The sequence below is a fragment of the Sus scrofa genome, chromosome 7 (genome assembly GCF_054392235.1).
Source record: "Sus scrofa isolate SSC_HxYL_T2T_F1_AM1 chromosome 7, Sscrofa_HxYL_maternal_Yorkshire_Landrace_v2.0, whole genome shotgun sequence".
NCBI classification, from domain to species: domain Eukaryota; kingdom Metazoa; phylum Chordata; class Mammalia; order Artiodactyla; family Suidae; genus Sus; species Sus scrofa.
In genome coordinates this window covers 116782150-116801074 of record NC_139389.1, presented here as the reverse complement: position 1 = coordinate 116801074, position 18925 = coordinate 116782150, and the positions used below count along the sequence as shown (strand labels likewise).

Here is an 18925-nt window from a genome sequence, read left to right as displayed (position 1 = left end):
ATAATTCTGAAAGCTAGGAAGACCACAACCAAGGTGCTAGTTGATTTGGTGATGTGGAGATCTCTCTTCCTGGTTGCAGATGGCTATTTTCTTGCTGTGTATTCACTTGGTGGAAAGAAAGCCAGCTAACTCTCTCATCTTTTCTCTAATAAGGGCACCAGTATAAGGTGCCCTTATTCATAAGGGTTTCATTAATAAGGGTTTCATGCTCATGATCTAAGTACCTCCAAAAGGCTCTACATCCACATGCCATCACACTGGGGATTAGATTTCAACATATGAATTTTGAGGAAATACAGATATTCAGTCCATAACACTTGCAGTTCAATTTATCCTTTAGAGGTTATTTTTAAGTTTTGCTAGTCAGATCTAGTTTTCCTTATAAAGTATCTAGCATAGCATAGTTGAGCCCTGCTACTAAGGAGCAGCCCTTCTTGGACCTCTGCTAGGATGCTCTGAGTGATCAATGGACTGGTTAGAATTTAATGCCTCATTATCCTGTGTGAATGGGGGGGGGAATCATTCGACTTCCATGTCTCTGGTTTTTCTTGCTCAGTATCAAATCTATTCCTATTATTCCTTTACGGTTGGAAGAGGAAATTCCTTCAATTTGTAAAAAATAATTTGGGCTATTTCTGAGCCATATTTTCTTTAACCTTTACATTATTATTTTTTTTTAATTTACCAATGTAATCTTAATTCCCCAAAAAGTACTTTTACTTTTTTCCTCTTTCATAGCAGAGCACTACTGATTTAGTAGATACAGCATCACCTTGAAGGAATTACTATACTTGAAATTTATGACATCAAGTAAATTGCCTTAATTAAGAAATGACACACTTGTTGTGTGAGTTACATAAAATATACTTGGACTAGACCTTAACTTTAATCCCCATAGAGGCCATCAGGAACTAACCAAGTAGACTGCAAGAGAGCTCTCCTTGAGAGTTCAAAATGGCACTTGGGCTGCCTCACCTTGTTCCCTGGCTTTGGGGATGATGCCCAGAGGGTCTCCATTTACCTTAGGAAAGGAATGGGTAGGAGGAAGGGTGCACCCCTCTAGTGGCTTTCTAAGAGATCCAGCATGCTAGGAGGATGGGATAGGTCCCTCACCTGTCCCTAGCCCTCCTTGTGGGATTAGAAACTTGTGTGGGAGACAGAACCAGCCTCAGGAATGGGCTGCTCTCAGCCTCACCCCCAGAAGCCTTGGGGCTGGCAGACACTCTTGGTTTCTTCAATAGGACAGTTTTATCATGTTTCTTTTGTTTGATTGTTCAGAGACATTCCTAGATGCAGCTGGGTCAGACACAATTATAACTGACTCTTTTTCAGTTTGAGAAAAAAAAAAAAAAAATCCCAAAACAACCAAGTTTAAGGAAACATACTAAAATCAACCTAACAGGTTTCTTTCCTCTGTAGCCTTTGTATTACTGAGTCTAGTATGCAGATGTTTGTAAAACCATAACTATAAGAATTGATCACTCTCTTGATGAATATTCATGCAGCTAGTAACAATTATTATCCATTTATACTCATCATGCATAGATCACCTACTTCTAGGGGAAATCACAAGGAACTGGCTGTCATACTGCACTGCTAAAACACTGGTCTATTCTTTTGATATTCTGTCCACTTTCACTGTATAATCACCATAATAACTCCAAATATACATCATACTCTTCTTGGCCTTTATAAGATTTCATAAAAAAGTAAACATATCCTATTGAAACCATTCATCAATTTTAATGTCACCTTTATTTGTAAAGAAGCAGTCTAAAGTTAATTTGAGTGTTTAATGTTTTATAAATAAGCAATAAATGATTATTAAATGATTCATTCATTTGTTAATACTATTATTTCAAAAAGCGATTCAGCTCCCCATAATGTCATAAGAAATTGATTCTATTTAAATAAAAACTCCATAGGAAACACCTTCTTCTATTCTTTATAAGATGAAATTTAGTAAAAATAAAATAATTTAACATCTAAAAATTACTATTTATAATACCACTGATAACACTATTGGTTTAATATATTTTATTAAAATTATTGCTTTGTGACAGGATCCAAGTGTTACTTTTCAACATGTTCTATTACTGTTCACAATTTCAACATTATTGACTATACCTTAGATCAACTTGTCTTTGTTTAAACAAAATTATTTTGTCTACTCTCTGACCATTGATTAGGGTAGAGTGAAATTAATGTTTCAAATCAATTTGGTTCCAGTAAGTGTACTATTCGACCTTCTCATTATCATAAACATGTTTTTCAATACCCATTAACATTCTAACATTAAGTTGTTCTGTAGGTCTTGATAGAAACGAGTTTATATTTGCTAGCACATAATTACTTTTTGATACTTTACTTTGAGTCCAACCCAAATACATTATTATTTTAATCCAAATGTCTACAAATTCCACTATCAGGAAGTGACTGAGGCTCAGGCAAGGTACCTCAGTATGACTGCTCCTCGAAATGTTCTTAGTAAGGATACATTTACATCAGACACGCATTCAGAAACAGTTCTTCTTTCTTAATGTGTTAAAGGCAACCATTCCTAATTTTCATCCTTATTCCTATAGATTTTTCTACCCACATTGTGCTACTTAAATGGCCATCATTTTAACTTTCGCAATAGGATCTTATATTTTTCTTCTTAAAGACACACTATTGGATTCATCCAGTAGCTAAGATTTCTTCTTCATCTGTACTATGATGTTATCCTTTATTTCACTGAAGAGTGCTTTTCAGAATCCATTAGCAGAGGCTCAGAGATGTATTTCAAAGTACTCGGCATACATTTAGAGTTCAGATTTTCAGGGTGAGTATTCAACACTCAGATATATTCTATAATTACTAGGCATGGCAGATAGTTTTATGGTGGCTACAATGAGAATAGTTCCTCTGATTGCATAACTGTTTAATATTGAATCTAAGAAAGCACATTTTAAGTACCTAAATATGAAGATTATTTAAATTTATGAGTGTAGTATATGCTTAAATCTCTGAGACCTGAAACAAAGCTTTTCAGAAACCAGACACTTCAGTCATGGAACGGGGAAATGGTCAGGGTAAGGGGAGGATAAAGGTTTGGAAGCTACAGGTAACTCTGAGGATCTACCAGCAGGTAAACTCAATTGAGATGATCTGCTGGCTACATATTCAAATATACAATTTATTAGTTAACTATTTTTAAGACCACCTGGCTTAAAAAACAGAAACTTAGTTTTTCATAATTCTGGAGGCTGTAATTCTGTGACCAGTGTGCCAGCGTGGTTGGCTTCTCTTTAGAGATTTCTTCCTGACTTACAGACGGCAGGGATATACAATAGAAGGGCCCTAATCCTATCCTGAGAGCTCCATCCTCATGACCTCATGTAATTATATTATCTCTCACAGGCTCCATCTTCAAATCCCATCATTTTGAGAGTTAGGACTTCAACATATGGATTTTAGGGGAGACACAAACATTGTCCTTAACAGAACATTCATGCACTGGGGGAAATAAATCATCAGGAAAAAACTGTACAACTGCTCATCAATTTTAAAGTTTATGCTAAAACATTACTTTTATTTAGGCAAGGTTTTGGTCATAGTTTTGTCATTTCATTCCTCTCCCTTTATTGTTATCTCATTGAGCCAATTTATGGACCCAGATATTAGTTCAAGATCAGAATAGAATCTCAGAATACATTTTAGAAGAAGGTTATCTCACTATACAGACATCTCTAACCAAAAAGCATGTCCTCATTGTAGCAGCCCATAAAATAGATATATCAAACCCCAAACTGAATCATTCTCCCAACTAAGCAGTAAAAATTAATGCTTACAAATCATAAGAAGAGCAATGGTTTCCATTTTTCCCAAATCAAATAAAGTACTCTGTTCACAACTTTTACAACACTTGGGGGCCTAAAGTGTTAGGCACAGATAGAATACTCCAAAGAAAACAGGCCACAGAAGATTAAAAAGCATAATCAATAGTAAATCCCTAGGTTGTAGAGTCATGCATTCTTGAGTATTCCTGTCAAATCCCAGAAGATTACAGTTATTAAAGATAATATTTTTGGACCTGACACTTTCACTTTCCACTTAAAAGCATCTTGGGTGAATGTCATTATTACTACTAATGCTATGACCACTCTAACTGCTACTGCTGTTATAAAGGATATATCATGTGTCTGTTTTCAGGTATCAGGAACTGTTCGCTACTCACTCTTTTTAAGAGATTAATTGCCTTCAGCCATGACTGAATTACAGTGACTGACATCTGGAATCTACTTAAGAGAGGTTTGTTATCAGTAGCTCAGCTCTTGATCTTATTTTGCAGGCACTGTTACTTTGAACAAAATTGTCTTTCTCCAGGTTCTCATAAGTGAAATATCTGGGTGTAGTTATAATGTTCTTTCATTGCTAAGTGAGTGTTTTGTTTGAGTATTCTGGGGAGTTTCAGTCTGAGATATGAATCTGAATTTAGCTACTCACACCTTCTGTCTTGCTTTTAACTCTTCTGCCTTCTCAACACAGACTCTACTGGCCAGGACCTAAATAAAGAGTGTACATCACATGTTAAACAGTTTTATGTAAAAACTAAGCCCAAGAAAGCCCTGCAGTAGTTCTGTAGGGGAGCTAAGTATGTGTGCCATCAGATTTCTTTTAGTGATACCATGATTATGCCTGCATTATCAAATTACAGAAATTAGAACAAAATAATCATTTGCTCAACTTCTAATTCATATTCAGAGACACTGAGAAAATTCATTGTTTTAAAATTTTGCTTACTGTTTTTAATTATCCGAGAGAACTGGCCCTGAACTATGTACAGTGGGAGATAGCCAGGTGGTATACCTGGAAAAAGTTCCCTTAAGAGTGGGAATATTATCATTTTCTTATCAGAGGTCCAATCAGAATTGTATTACTTTGGGCCAATGATTGCTGCAGTACTTACAGAACAAGGGATTCTTATAAAACAATGTCAAAATCAATTGTAAAGAAGAAAGTAGAGCCAGGGATAGTGCTTCCATTTAAGATTATGTATTCTCAGAGTTCCTGTTGTGGCACAGTGGTAACAAACTCGACTAGTATCCATGAGGATGTGGGTTCAATCCCTGGTCTTGCTCAGTGAGTTAAGGATCTGGCGTTGCTGTGAGCTGTGGTGTAGGTTGCAGACTTGGCTTGGATCCCATGTTTCTGTGGCTGTGGCGTAGGCTGGCAGCTATAGCTCCGATGGAACCCTTAGCCTGGGAACCTCCATATGCTGTGGGTGCAGCACTAAAAGGCAAAAAAAAAAAATTTTAAAAAAAGATTATATATTCTCATTTTCCTTACAGAGCTATCGTATAATTTCATCAACATACCTAACAGCATCTATAACTTTACCTCTGATTGTTGCAATGGTCAGTGGAAACAGTTCCCAGTAAGTACCTAATTATCTATATAGAAAGTTAAATAGTGTTCCTTTACTCAGAGACTTCAGAGACTAAAAAGGGAGTATAGAATAGCATCAGGTTTGTTTTTAGCATTAGAAAGACAGGGATTTAATTCCCAATGTGGAGTCTTACTAGCTGTGCCATCTTTGCAATGTGCTCATACCTATTTTTTGCCTCCTTTGTGAATTGGAAAAATTGTATGTAACAGGTAAATTTATAAGAATTCAATAAAGGAATGTGGGCAATACGTTTAGTACAGGATTCAATATATTATACTAGTAATATGTTACCATTATTTTCACTTAATTCATGGAGTAATTATAATAATTTCAGTTATGAGTACCTTGGAAGATCTTTGAGGCCAGGGGTTCTCCAGAACAAATAGATTTCCATTATTATCTGCTTATGAATATATCGAGAGTAACTTCCTAAAGACTCAGTTGAAAGTATTGTGATCAAATAGCTTGATCAAAAGGCTACCAAAATATAAAATCCTATGAAAATACTTCAATCAAACAGACTACTTTTAATGGCATAATACCCACAGACTATCAGCCATATTATTTATTTTACATTCAAAGTTTAGTCACGGAAAAGTGTTCCATATTTGACATTCATGTAGGTTGTTCCAGCTTTTACTTATATTGAACTTTACCTGGTGTGTGTAACTTATTGAATAGGGGAAAGGAGGGCAAAGATAGTGAGGATCACACCGAATGGTCTTTTAAAAGTGACCAGAAATGTGCTAAAGATAGCTGATCCTGCTGTCTACTGACCATTTCTACGAATTTTCTAAGAACATTCCCTATCCTTTATTTTATTTTATTTTATTTTATCATTATTATTATTTTGTCTTTTTTGCTATTTCTTGGGCTGCTCCTGCGGCATATGGAGGTTCCCAGGCCAGGGGTCTAATCGGAGCTGCAGCTGCCAGCCTACGCCAGAGCCACAGCAATGCCAGATCCGAGCCGCATATGCAACCTATACCACAGCTCACCGGCAACACCGGATCATTAACCCAATGAGCAAGGGCAGGGACTGAACCCACAACCTCATGCTTCCTAGTCGGATTCGTTAACCACTGCACCATGACGGGAACTCCCCTATCCTTTATTTTAACTCTAAGATTCAAAATTATTGTTCAAAATAACTGTCCCAATTGTGTGTGTATTTTGCATGCTGATTTGCATCACTTTACCTTTCATCCATCTTCTCAGGCAGTTTTTCCTGCCAAATGTTGTATTTTGTGAAAATTTGTCTTGAGTGATGACAATGGCTAAATTTTCAGAAAGTATTTTAATCACCTGCATGTTACTTATCCCGTATCTTTAGTATCTTCTGTAAGTGCATGCTCTACATCTTTGCTTCACCTGAAAAACAGTCAGCCCCTTAAAATGACACTTGCTCATGGAGCAGACCACATTTTATTCTTACAGTCTACATACCTCATTGATAGGGACTAAGTAGGCACAGGAAGGTGTAGAAGTCCTAATAAGGGACCATAGATAAAGAAGGAAACTTAGGGGATTTGGAGAGATCACTGAAAGTTAATAATTGCTCAAGAAAGCCATCAGAACAAGGCAGGCTTGCTTGACTAGCTTGACTAGCGGAGGTGCAAGAATTGCCTCAGGTCGTTGGGTGTGGGATGCAGTTGAGGACAGCCTTTGGCTGATTTGAATACACACTTTACCATACACCAAGAAGGAGCTACTACTCCCAGAAAGGGGCGGTATTTTCGGACCCCCACTCCCCTTGGATGATAAAACTGTAGCCCACCTAATCCTCAAGGCAGAGCCTCCTTCCCTGCCTGCTTGCATCTGTCACCAGTGTCCTATCTTAATAAATCTGTTTCTTGCCTATCACTTTGTCTCTTTCGGAGTTCCTTCTGCGCAGAGGCATGAAGAACCTGAACCTCAGTGAGTCCAGACACCAGATGAGTGATTCTAATTTAAAACCATGGGTTTAAGTCCCAGTCTGTGTTTAGACTGGGTTCGAGTGCCTACACGCAGGTTCAAGTCCGAGTCTGTGTTCTGGCTAGGTTCAGGCTGTTAGTGTGTCAGTTTCGTCATGACCAGAGGGGTAGATATTTTCCCAGAAACTGATTATCTACAGAGCATGAATCCCCTCCTTTTTGACACATTCGTCTTGCTCCTTTAATGCTGTGTCTCCCTTATCATCTCTGGTCTCCCTTATCATCTCTGGTCACGCTGGGTCCCAGGTGTGAGATACTGTCTACACATGTTGTCTCTGGTTTTTCATCTCCATTGTTTTTTTGCAATAAAGTATTTCACATATATAGTAAAGTTATAAAATAAGAGAATGGCATACATGTGTATAAGATAATATACATATATATTTGACATTTGTCTGAATACATACATATAATAGGACAATGTACGAGTGTGTGCGTGCAAGCGTGTATTGTGAACTAAAGTTTGGCACTTGCCATCAGCCTCTACATGGAGTAGAACATGAGCCATTGCAACTGCCAACCTTCAGCACCCCGAATGGAGCTCAGGGTGGAGACCAGGAGTGACATACTCTGCTCTGGGAAAACCGGAAGAACGCGCCTTCAGATAGTTGGATATTTTCAGGAGAAGATTTTATAAGCCCAATTCTTGCATCTTCTCATATTTAGAAAAACACTAAAATCCATCAGTGATGACATGTTTGTGACTAGTAGTAACCTTCATGAGACCAGGAGAAAACTTCTGTAAAATGTGTGCATGGCTGCATGTACCTCCCCCTTCTCCTTTATGACTTAGATCTTGATAGTACCCCTTTCCTCTTTGAGGCAGTATTTTAGAGCTACCCAATAGCTCTGAAATAATGCCTCCTGGGCTGTAGTTAGTGGGCAAAACAAAAGACATTATGGTCACCTGTGAGAACAGCCACTCCCGGGGTGGGCCAATGAGCCCTGAGGGAACTCAGGGAAGCATATCAAAGGAGTGATTCCAGTAAGCCCAAATCCTCCCATAGAAATGGTTTTCTGTAAACCTGGCTATCTGTAAATCTTTTGTTTCCTACTAACTCCCCATTGTAGAAAAAACTCATACATCCTAGCTTCCCCCCTCACCTCCTCAGGTCTCCCAGGCTTAAATTCTAATTTCATCTCAAATAAAACTTAACTCTCAACTTTCTAGTTTTAACAGATCTTAACATTTTTATCACAATTTCTTTTTTAATTCTTTCTTTTCTTTCTCTTTCCCTTTCTCCTCTTTCCTTCAATCTTTCTTTCCTTTTTTCAAAATACTTCACACACAGTAAAATCTCTTGTTCTCCTATATTCCTCTCTCATTCTTTCCTCCTGTAGGACTATTCCTAAGATTGATATTAGTGCATTTATACCTGTTTGCACCCTGTTACTATGTACGCATCTATTTTGTAGGTTTTTTTTTTTTTTTTTTTTTTTTTTTTTTTTAATTTTATTTTCCCACTGTACAGCAAGGGGGTCAGGTTATCCTTACATGTATACATTACAATTACAGTTTTTCCCCCACCATTTCTTCTGTTGCAACATGAGTATCTAGACATAGTTCTCAATGCTATTCAGCGGGATCTCCTTGTAAATCTATTCTACATTGTGACTGATAAGCCCAAGCTCCCGATCCCTCCCACTCCCTCCCCCTCCCATCAGGCAACCACAAGTCTCTTCTCCAAGTCCATGATTGATTTTCTTTTCTGAGGAGATGTTCATTTGTGCTGGATATTAGATTCCAGTTATAAGTGATGTCATATGGTATTTGTCTTTGTCTTTCTGGCTCATTTCACTCAGTATGAGATTCTCTAGTTCCATCCATGTTGCTGCAAATGGCATGATGTCATCCTTTTTTATGGCTGAGTAGTATTCCATCGTGTATATATACCACCTCTTCCGAATCCAATCATCTGTCAATGGACATTTGGATTGTTTCCATGTCCTGGCTATTGTGAATAGTGCTGCAATGAACATGCGGGTGCATGTGTCTCTTTTAAGTAGAGCTTTGTCCGGATAGATGCCCAAGAGTGGGATTGCAGGGTCATATGGAAGTTCTATGTATAGATTTCTGAGGTATCTCCAAACTGTTCTCCATAGTGGCTGTACCAGTTGACATTCCCACCAACAGTGCAGGAGGGTTCCCTTTTCTCCACACCCCCTCCAGCACTTGTTATTTGTGGATTTATTAATGATGGCCATTCTGACTGGTGTGAGGTGGTATCTCATGGTAGTTTTGATTTGCATTTCTCTTATAATCAGCGATGTTGAGCATTTTTTCATGTGTTTGTTGGCCATCTGTATATCTTCCTTGGAGAAATGTCTATTCAGGTCTTTTGCCCATTTTTCCATTGATTGATTGGTTTTTTTGCTGTTGAGTTGTATAAGTTGCTTGTATATTCTAGAGATTAAGCCCTTGTCAGTTGCATCATTTGAAACTATTTTCTCCCATTCTGTAAGTTGTCTTTTTGTTTTCTTTTGGGTTTCCTTTGCTGTGCAAAAGCTTTTCAGTTTGATGAGGTCCCATGGGTTTATTTTTGCTCTAATTTCTATTGCTTTGGGAGACTGACCTGAGAAAATATTCATGATGTTGATGTCAGAGAGTGTTTTGCCTATGTTTTCTTCTAGGAGTTTGATGGTGTCCTGTCGTATATTTAAGTCTTTCAGCCATTTGGAGTTTATTTTTGTGCATGGTGTGAGGGTGTGTTCTAGTTTCATTGCTTTGCATGCTGCTGTCCAGGTTTCCCAGCAATGCTTGCTGAATAGACTTTCCTTTTCCCATTTGATGTTCTTGCCTCCCTTGTCAAAGATTAATTGACCATAGGTGTCAGGGTTAATTTCCAGATTCTCTATTCTGTTCCATTGGTCTGTCTGTCTGTTTTGATACCAGTACCACACTGTTTTGATGACTGTGGCTTTGTAGTATTTCTTGAAGTCTGGGAGAGTGATGCCTCCTGCTTGGTTTTTGTTTCTCGGGATTGCTTTGGCGATTCTCGGTCTTTTGTGGTTCCATATAAATGTTTGGATTGTTTGTTCTAGTTCTGTGAAAAATGTCATGGGTAATTTGATAGGGATTGCATTGAATCTGTAGATTGCTTTGGGTAGGATGGCCATTTTCACAATATTGATTTTTCCAATCCAGGAACATGGAATATCTTTCCATTTTTTTACATCTTCTTTGATTTCTTTGATTAAGGTTTTATAGTTCTCGGCATATAGGTCCTTTACCTCTTTGGTTAGGTGTATTCCGAGGTATTTGATTTTGTGAGGTACAATTTTAAAAGGTATCGTATTTTTGTATTCCTTTTCTAATGCTTCATTGCTGGTATACAGAAATGCAACTGACTTCTGAATGTTAATCTTATATCCTGCCACTTTGCTGAATTTATTAATCAGTTCAAGGAGTTTTGGGGTTGAGTCCTTAGGGTTTTCTAGGTATAGAATCATGTCATCTGCATACAGTGACAGTTTGATCTCTTCTCTTCCTATATGGATGCCTTTGATTTCTTTTGTTTGTCTAATTGCTGTGGCTAAGACTTCCAAAACGATGTTGAAGAGCAGTGGTGAGAGTGGGCATCCCTGTCTTGTTCCAGATTTGAGTGAGAAGGCTTTCAGTTTTTCCCCATTGAGGATTATATTTGCTGTGGGTTTATCATAAATGGCTTTGATTATATTCAGGAATGTTCCCTCTATACCCACTTTGGCGAGGGTCTTGATCATGAATGGATGTTGAACTTTGTCAAATGCTTTTTCTGCATCTATTGAGATGATCATATGATTTTTGACTTTTTTTTTGTTAATGTGGTGTATGAGGTTGATTGATTTGCGTATGTTGAACCATCCTTGTGAACCTGGGATGAACCCAACCTGGTCATGGTGTATAATTTTTTTGATATGTTGTTGGATTCGGTTGGCTAAGATTTTGTTGAGAATTTTTGCATCTATATTCATCAATGATATTGGGCGATAGTTTTCTTTTTTGGTGGTATCTCTGCCTGGTTTTGGAATGAGGGTGATGGTGGCCTCATAGAATGTCTTTGGGAGTATTCCTTCTTCTTCAACCTTTTGAAAGAGTTTAAGGAGGATGGGCACCAATTCCTCTTTATATGTTTGATAGAATTCACCTGTGAAGCCATCTGGTCCTGGGCTTTTATTTGTAGGGAGTGATTTTATGACCTCTTCAATTTCATTTCTAGTGATTGGTCTGTTCAGTTGGTCTGTTTCTGCTTGATTCAGTTTTGGCAGGCTGTAAGATTCTAGAAAATTGTCCATTTCTTCCAGATTGTCAAACTTATTGCCATATAGTTGTTCATAGTATTCTCTTATGGTTTTTTGTATTTCTGCTGTATCTGTTGTGATTTCTCCTTTTTCATTTATAATTTTGGTGATTTGGGTTCTTTCTCTCCTCTTTTTAGTGAGTCTGGCCAGGGGTTTATCAATTTTGTTCACCTTTTCAAAGAACCAGCTCTTGGTTTTATTAATTTTCTCTACTGTTTTTTGAGTCTCTATTTTATTGATTTCTTCTTTGATCTTTACAATTTCCTTCCTTCTGCTGACTTTAGGACTTCTTTGTTCTTCTTTTTCTAATTCATTTAGGTGGAGGGTTAAGTTGTCAATTTGGGATCTTTCTTCTTTTTTGAGAAAGGCCTGGATTGCTATAAATTTCCCTCTGAGCACTGCTTTCGCAGCATCCCATAGATTTTGAGAGGTTGTGTCTTCATTATCATTTGTTTCAAGATAGTTTTTAATTTCCTTCTTGATTTCCTCATTGACCCATTGGTTTTTTAGTAGCATGTTGTTTAGTCTCCATGGAGTAGGTTTTTTCTCTTTCCTTTTCCCATGGTTGATTTCTAATTTCATGGCATTGTGGTCAGAGAAGATACTTGAGATAATTTCTATGCTCCTAAATTTATTGAGATTCGCTTTATGTCCCAATATGTGGTCGATTCTTGAGAATGTTCCATGAGCATTTGAGAAGAATGTGTATTTTGATTTTTTTGGATGTAGTGTCCTGAAGATATCAATTAAGTCTAACTTTTCTATTGTTTCCTTTAGGATCTCTGTTGCTTTATTGGTTTTCTGTCTAGAGGATCTGTCCATTGATGTGAGGGGGGTATTTAGGTCTCCTACTATGATTGTATTCTCATCAATATCTCCCTTTATGTCTGTTAATATTTGTTGTATGTATCTGGGTGCTCCTATGTTTGGGGCATATATGTTGATGATAGTAACATCCTCTCCTTGGATGGATCCCTTAATCATTAAATAGTGTCCTTCTTTGTCTTTCTTTATGTCTTTTGTTTTAAAGTCTATTTTGTCTGATATGAGCGTTGCAACTCCTGCTTTTCTGTCATGTCTATTGGCATGAAATACTTTTCCCCAGCCTTTCACTTTCAATCTATATGTATCCTTTGTCCTAAGGTGAGTTTCTTGTAGGCAGCATATTGAAGGTTTTTGCCGTTTTATCCACTCAGCCATTCTGTGTCTTTTGATTGGGGCATTCAGTCCATTGACATTTAAGGTGATAATTGATAGATGATTATTTATTGCCATTTGAACCTCGTGTTCCAGTTGATTCTATGGTTCTCCATTCTTCCTTTCTTTTTTTTTTTTTTTTTTTTTTTTTTGGTTGGATGGTCTCCTGTTATTATCTGCTTGAGTGTATTTTTTTTTTTCATTTTTTGCAAATGCAATATTTGGTTTTGGCTTGTGGTTGCCCTGTTTTTTAAGTATGCTAACCCCTTCCCATAATTGTGTGTTTTAGCCTGATGGTCCTGTAAGTTCAAACACTTCATTATTATATTAAAATTAAGAAGAGAGACATACATACAAACAAAAAGGATTATTTACCTCCTAACATCCCTTGCCCACATTTTATGGTTTTGATGACTCTTTTATTTTTTTCTTTTTAATTTTATTTTGTTTGAAGCATGTTCATGATTAAATCTGTATGCTGGCTTATTTGAGTGACTACTCTCTGATTGTATCTTCCTCAGTCCTAGTTCTTCCTCTTCTTCTTCTTCTTTTTTTTTTTTTTTTTTTCTTTTCTTTTTTCTTCCCTTTCCTTCCTTTCTTTTTGGTTTAGAGAAGCCCTTTCAATATTTCCTTTAACCTGGGTTTTGTGTTGCTGTATTCTTTAAGTTTTTGTTTGTTGGGAAAAATTTTTATTTCCCCTTCTATTTTAAATGATATTCTTGCTGGATAAAGTATTCTAGGTTGCATATTTTTTCCTTTGAGCACTTTAAATATCTCTTGCCATTCCCTCCTGGCCTGTAGTGTTTCTGTAGAGAAATCAGCTGATATTCTTATGGGGGTTCCCTTGTAGGTAACATTCTGTTTTTCTCTTGCTGCCTTTAGGATCCTCTCTTTATCACTAACTTTTGCCATTTTTATTATGATGTGTCTTGGTGTGGGTCTGTTTGGGTTCAGTTTGTTTGGGGCCCTCTGTGCTTCTTGTATCTTGAATCCAGTATCCTTTAGATTTGGGAAGTTTCCAGCGATAATTTCTTCAAATATATTTTCCATTCCCTTATCTTTTTCTACTCCTTCTGGAATTCCTATTATGCGTAGATTGGCCCGTTTTATATTATCCCATAGGTCTCTTATATTGCTTTCCAGTTTTTTGATTCGGTTTTCTGTCTGTTGACCAGATTGAGTGATTTCCATTATTCTATCTTCCATATCACTGATTCGTTCTTCTGCATTATTCATTCTGGTTTTTACTGCCCCTAGTTCAGTTTGCATCTCTGCAAATGAATGTTCTAGTTTTTCTTGGCTCCTCCTTATATTTTCTAGCTCCTTTCTGAGGGTATCTGCATTGCTGTTCATATCTTCTCTTAATTCCTTCAGTATTTTCACTATTTCTCTTTTGAACTCCAGGTCTGTCAGACTGCAGAGATCAGTTTCATTGTTGACTGTTTTAGGTGAGTTCTCCTGTTGGTTTGACTGGGGGTGGTTTCTCAGCTTCTTCATCTTGCTTGTTGTCTTCTTTCTCCTGAGGGAGTTGTACTCTCCGTTATCGGGTAGTGTTTGCCTTGTCACTGCCCTGGAATATTTCCTGAGGGCTGTCGTTGTTGGTCAATCTTTTTTTGAGGCAGTGTGGCTTTTCTGGAGTGTTGATGGGACTAACAGTGTTTCTTTGAAGCAAAGGAGGACTTCCTGAGGGCAGACAGGACTGGGAGGTCCACCCCACGATGGTAGCAGATTTCACTTGGTTCTCAGCACCCCCTGGGGTCTTGGGCGGGTAGCAGGGCCCTTGGAGACTCAAGAGGCTCCTCCCCAGGGCAGCCCGATTCAGAAAGACCGTCTGAGATCTTTTCCCGATTCGGCCAGGCTTGTTGCAGCTTTTCTGGGCTGCAGGGGGTCCTGCCTGGAGCTGGCAGTCCTATGCAGCTGGTCCACTAGGTCTCAGCACCCCTTGGGGTCTTGGGCGGGTAGCAGGGCCTTTGGAGACTCAAGAGGCTCCTCCCCAGAACAGCCCGACTCAGAAAGACCGTCTGAGATCTTTTCCCAAGTCGGCCAGGCTTGTTGCAGCTTTTCTGGGCTGCAGGGGGTCCTGCCTGGAGCTGGCAGTCCTATGCAGCTGGTCCACTAGGTCTCAGCACCCCTTGGGGTCTTGGGCGGGTAGCAGGGCCCTTGGAGACTCAAGAGGCTCCTCCCCAGGGCAGCCCGATTCAGAAAGACCGTTTGAGATCTTTTCCCGATTCGGCCAGGCTTGTTGCAGCTTTTCTGGGCTGCAGGGGGTCCTGCCTGGAGCTGGCAGTCCTATGCAGCTGGTCCACTAGGTCTCAGCACCCCCTGGGGTCTTGGGCGGGTAGCAGGGCCCTTGGAGGCTCAAGAGGCTCCTCCCCAGGACAGCCCGACTCCGAAAGACCGTCTGAGATCTTTTCCCAAGTCGGCCAGGCTTGTTGCAGCTTTTCTGGGCTGCAGGGGGTCCTGCCTGGAGCTGGCAGTCCTATGCAGCTGGTCCACTAGGTCTCAGCACCCCCTGGGGTCTTGGGCGGGTAGCAGGGCCCTTGGAGGCTCAAGAGGCTCCTCCCCAGAACAGCCCGACTCAGAAAGACCGTCTGAGATCTTTTCCCGATTCGGTCAGGCTTGTTGCAGCTTTTCTGGGCTGCAGGGGGTCCTGCCTGGAGCTGGCAGTCCTATGCAGCTGGTCCACTAGGTCTCAGCACCCCTTGGGGTCTTGGGCGGGTAGCAGGGCCCTTGGAGACTCAAGAGGCTCCTCCCCAGGACAGCCCGACTCAGAAAGACCGTCTGAGATCTTTTCCCAATTCGGCCAGGCTTGTTGCAGCTTTTCTGGGCTGCAGGGGGTCCTGCCTGGAGCTGGCAGTCCTATGCAGCTGGTCCACTAGGTCTTAGCACCCCCTGGGGTCTTGGGCATGTAGCAAGGCCCTTGGAGACTCAAGAGGCTCCTCCCCGGGGGAGCCCGTCTCAGAAAAACCGTCGGAGAATTAGGTCGATCTATTCACGGCCTGGCTAGGCTTGTTCTAGCTTTTCTGGGCTGCAGGCCTTTTCTAGGGGGCTGGTGGTGTTTGGTGCTGCTCTGTGGAAGTGTAGCCCCTCCAAAGGGCAAGCAGGCCTGTGCAGGGAGAGCCCCTGCGGTGGTAGGCTTCAGGCAATTGTTGAGGCCAGCCCTCCTGGATGGCAGGCAGCCCCAGGTTCGGCGAGAGCGTAGGGGGTGGCGGGGGTGGGGGGAGGGAATGCACTGGGAAGCACAGCTTTCTGCTAGCTAGCGGGCCTGTAAGCTTGCTGTGGCGTGGGGGGTATTCTATGGGGACCCACCCCTTCTTCTCTCCCCTCCCCAGCACGGGCGCAGACCAGGCTCTTCTCCCAGGTTCCCTCTGAGGCGGCTTTCCACTTCCCCGCCCCTAGAGTATTGCTCCCTTCCTCTGCGACAGCTTTGTTTTCTAGTCTCCCAGGCAGTCTCTGCCCCGTCAAATGGTTTAGAGACCTCCCAAGCAGTTTCCGCTCTTCCCCGCCCCCCTAGCCCGGGGACTAATCTCTGGAGCCGAGGTCTCGGTGCCCAGCCCCCCCCCCCCAGGCGTCCCCCGGCCCTTTCTTGGGGACTAACCTTCGGAGGCGAGGTCTCAGTGCCCAGCCCCAACCCAGGCGTCCCCCGGCCCCCTCTCGGGGACCAACCTTCAGAGCTGAGGTCTCGGTGCCCAGCCCCCACCCAGGCGTCCCCCGGCCCTTTCCCGGGGACTAACCTCTGGAGCCGAGGATTCGGTGCCCAGCCCCCACCCAGGCGTCTCAATTTTTGGTGACTGTGCCCGTAGTTCAGATGGTCCGTTGGGTTCTTGATCGTTTTTCCGTACTCCGACTTACTGCTACACTCTTCTCTGCATCTGGAGATTCCTCCGGTTCGTTTGATCTTTCCCCCGGTAGGAGACTTTCCAGGGTGCGGGATCCCTTTCTCCTCCGCAGTTCCCTTTGGGGAGCGCCCATCCCGCTCGGATTCACCTTCTCTCACTCTCCTCTTTTCTCCCGTTCTGCCCAATAATGTCACGAACTTCTTGCCGTTATTGGAGTTTAGGTTCCTCTGCCAGCGATTGGTTGTTGTTCTGTGCGAGTCATTTCTTCTGTAGATGTGCTTTTTTTGTTGTGTTTGTGGGAGAGGGCGAGCGTGTCCCCCTACTCCTCCGCCATCTTGTCCTCCTCTATTTTGTATGTTTTTAAAGCTCAATATAAATAATTCTGAAACTTACCTCTTTAGCTAAATGGCATATTTTGAGAGGTATTTTTGTTAACATTTTATAAAAATGATTTTTCAATAAATATTGATATACATTTTCCCTAGGAATATGTTTGAAAGATTTCTAGGGTTTATATTCTGAAATGGAACATTTGGATTTGATATGTGTGCATAGATAGACTGAAATTGTTGTGCCAATTTATACTCCTAATATCAATGTAGGGAAATTCTAATGTCTCTATATCCTCATCAATATTTGGTTTTGTCTCACTTTCTGTACTTTCATCAAGCTAATGAATGTGCAATTACTACTGTTACCAAAAACGTTTCATTCCAACATGATTCCTACCTTCACAACACCACTGAATTTGTTCTTGTGAAGATCACAAGTCCCTAAACTATCTTATCTAACGGATACTTTTCAATCTTCATCTTTCTCAGCAGTATTTGAAATAGTTAGCCACTTCTTATTTCCTAAATATGGAGTCATTGATTTTTTTAAACGAATGACTTAATAAATTAATACAAAGTTCTCAATATTTGACAAAAGAAGCAATTCCTCAACCCACAAAGCAATAACATTCTTCCTTTCTTGTGAACTCATGAAAAGATTAATTTCATTAGATAGTAATTGGATGTCTATAAGTTCTAGTACACATGCTAGACATAAAAGATTTAAAGAGGCTATTCTTCGTCATTCAGTATGGAACAGAGCCTAAAGTAATGTACCCTTAGTAGATATGTACCTAATAAATAAAATAATAAACTTGATTTTTTTGTCTTGTACCTATTATATTACAAAAGTAAAATATGTCTAACTATATTATGATTGTCTGACTCCTCTTGTAAAAAAATTATAGCAAAGGGGATGGCTTTTTCTTCTTTATATCCTGAGGTCATAGAGGAGTGCCTGACCAGGACACATACTACAAAGTTAACAAATATTGGTTGAACATATGAATGAATCAAAACGTAAGGTACCCAAAAGAAAACAAAAAGACAACTTACAGAATGGGAAAAAACAGTTTCAAATGATGCAACTGACAAGGGCTTAATCTCTAGAATATATAAACAACTTATACAACTCAACAGCAAAAAAACCAATCAATCAATGGAAAAATGGGCAAAAGACCTGAATAGACATTTCTCCAAAGAAGATATACAGATGGCCAACAAACACATGAAAAAATGCTCAACATCGCTGGTTATAAGAGAAATGCAAATCAAAACTACCATGAGATAGTATGGCCATCTCACACCAGTCAGAATGGCCATCATTCATAAATCCACAAATAACAAGTGCTGGAGGGGCTGTCGAGAAAAGGGAACCCTCCTGCACTGTTGGTGGGAATGTAAACTGGTACAGCTACTATGGAGATACCTTAGAAATCTATACATAGAACTTCCATATGACCCTGCAATCCCACTCTTGGGCATCTATCCGGACAAAACTCTACTGAAAAGAGACACATGCACCCACATGTTCATTGCAGCACTATTCACAATAGCCAGGACATGGAAACAACCCAAATGTCCATCGACAGATGATTGGATTCGGAAGATGTGGTATATATATATATATATATATATATATATATATATATACAATGGAATACTACTCAGCCATAAAAAAGAATGACATAATGCCATTTGCAGCAACATGGATGGAACTAGAGAATCTCATCCTGAGTGAAATGAGCCAGAAAGACAAAGACAAATACCATATGATATCACTTATAACTGGAATCTAATATCCAGCACAAATGAACATCTCCTCAGAAAAGAAAATCAGGGACTTGGAGAAGAGACTTGTGGCTGCCTGAT

General features: G+C 40.0%; 1 long non-coding RNA gene across 6 annotated transcripts in view; it reads right to left on the bottom strand.

The window, feature by feature from the left end:
• LOC110261728 (uncharacterized) overlaps positions 1 to 18925 on the bottom strand; it is a 222793-nt gene that overhangs the window by 45546 nt on the left and 158322 nt on the right. The window contains exons 5-6 of one of the 6 annotated variants that reach the window (XR_014811492.1): positions 6737 to 6802; positions 4489 to 4547 (exon numbers count right to left, since the gene is read on the bottom strand). The exons of the other annotated variants lie outside the window; for them this stretch is intronic. This is a non-coding gene — a long non-coding RNA (uncharacterized LOC110261728). The remainder of the gene's footprint in view (positions 1 to 4488; positions 4548 to 6736; positions 6803 to 18925) is intronic. 6 annotated transcript variants of the gene reach the window in all.